A 2,397-nucleotide genomic window follows, 5' to 3' on the forward strand; every position below is an offset into this window, starting at 1 on the left:
AGAGAGAGAGAGAGAGAGAGAGAGAGAGAGAGAGAGAGAGAGAGAGAAATGTTTTGAAAAATTTTGATCATGAGTTAATTTCTTCTACTCTGTTACTTTTCCTCAACGGACACAGCAGGCAAATTTTACATCACTCACCATATAGTTCATGTGATCGTCAGTTTCATAAACTCTAGAGGTCCAAACACCTATGAGAAGAGTATTTGGACTGCCAGTTGGGGATTATTTTGATCACATTATTTGAGGTAGAAACCCTTGACAACTGTGATAGCATTGTTGCTGACTGACATCCTAGACTAGAAAAGAAAGTGAGCTGAGGGATAGCATGCATGTGTCCATGTGTTGCTTCCTGCTTCTTCATTGAGAATGCAAGGAGACTAGCTAGCTCCTGTCCCTGTGACGCAATAGTAGACTATGTTTTGAAGCGTGAGCTATAAGAAGCTTCCTCTAAGTTGCTTTTGTTAAAGTATTTTGATTCATTTTTAAATTTCTATTTTAAATTATATGTATAGGTCTGTAACTATATGTGGGTGTGTGCATGAGCTTGTTCAGAAACCATTACTGAATCTCCTAGAAAAAAAGTTACACAGTTACAAACCCTCTGTAAAAGGACAATGTGTGTTCTTTATCACTGAGTCATATTTCCAGCCCTTGTCAGAATATCCTAGCATCAGAAAAGAAACTAAAATAGGTATTAAAACCAAGACATTGAGCTGTTGTTGTGATAAAGGTGACTCTAATGCGTTTAGGTTGCTGTAACTGTTTCATAGGTAAAATGTGGAAATTGTTACAAGTTTAGGGTTGAAAGGCCTTGATTTCTAGGAGCAGAGCTTCATGAGGTGTTTTGGAGCAACTTGGAATCAAGAACGATACCAAGTGCAGGGATATTTAAAACTTAGCTCAAGAATCTGGGAAAGGAAACAAGACTCTAAGGAAAAAATGGTCTCGCGGTCATCAATGTCACATTTTGAGCAGAAATTTGGCTTCACTCTGCCGGTCTTCTAATAATTAGAGTGAAGTTTAATTTAAAAAATGAAATGTTAGAGACAAGGAGTGCAAAGCTATGCCTTATAACTAACATGTTTCGGTGAGTGCAGAGTTGACAAGGGGTGAAATTGTGATGGTTTGCACTAATTGTCACCTTAATGAAATCTAGAACTAGGTGGAATAAAAGGTCTCTGGGCGGTTATCTTGATGACAATTATTGAGGCGGGAAGACTCATTCACCGCGAGTGGTACCATTCCCTATTAGAATCCTGTCCTTTGTAAGAGAAGGAGCTGATCAACACGCACTTGCTTCTTTGAGCTCCTTGTTATGATGGATTGTAACCTGGTATAAGGAACTAAATAAATCATTTTTTTCTTGTTACCTTTTCTGTATATTGTATCATGGTGACTGGAAAAGAAACTAAGATGACACCTTAACTTCTCATTGTTAAATATTAATTTAAGCATTAATTAATTATCTTCTGGTTTTTATTTTGCCAGATAAAGCCATCTTATAAAGATAAAAATTTGTCATTCTTCGGCAGCTTGAACCCTTAAATCACCAGAGTCTCCCAGGAAACACTTTTTTCTCGATTTGTATGCTTCAATCCACTTTATGGCCTATAGGGTAATCCTCATTAGAGTTAAAACAAGAAATTTAAAGGATTTAAAAAAATGATACAAACTTAAAATGAGAAGAGAAGGGGTAAACTGGGGAAGACTTGTGGAGGTGAAAATGATTGAAATGTATGGTATGAAACTCTCAGTGAATTAATAAATACATTGAAATGAAATATGAATTCACTGCATCTAAAAGTATAAAAATGTTAAGATGGTTTGTGATTAATACTCTATTAACCATACATTTAGTAATATGCTATTGATTGTCAAGATGGGGATAGTTTTCCCTCCATTATAAAATATCTTCACTTGTGGAGTATTTCAGTTCTTTTTCCCTAAGAGAAATCTTCAAATTACAGTTCATCATAAAACACTTTGTTTCCAGAAAGTGCACTGATTCTCTCACTCTTCCACTTTTATGCCATTTAAGAAGCTCTGTGATACATACATATGCATTTCACTTGAAGCCCTTGAGTTTATGTTTCTTTATGATTTAACATGACTATGGGTTTGCCAAGATCTTATTGCAAGTCTCTTAATACTAAACATAAGACACAACTAAATAGGTGTTCTTATCCATTTTGAATTGGTAGTTTGATTCACTCAGTTATTTTCTATAAATTCTTCTTGTAATATCACTGAAAATGCCATACTTATTGTCCATAATCCAAGTTTAAGTCTGAAAAAAAAACACCCATTATTTTCTTTTTGAAAGTTGAAACACTGTCTTACTATGGTATATATATATATAATATATTATATATATATATATATATATATATATATATA

The sequence above is a fragment of the Grammomys surdaster genome, unplaced genomic scaffold, assembly GCF_004785775.1.
Source record: "Grammomys surdaster isolate TR1022 unplaced genomic scaffold, NIH_TR_1.0 150, whole genome shotgun sequence".
NCBI lineage: Eukaryota > Metazoa > Chordata > Mammalia > Rodentia > Muridae > Grammomys > Grammomys surdaster.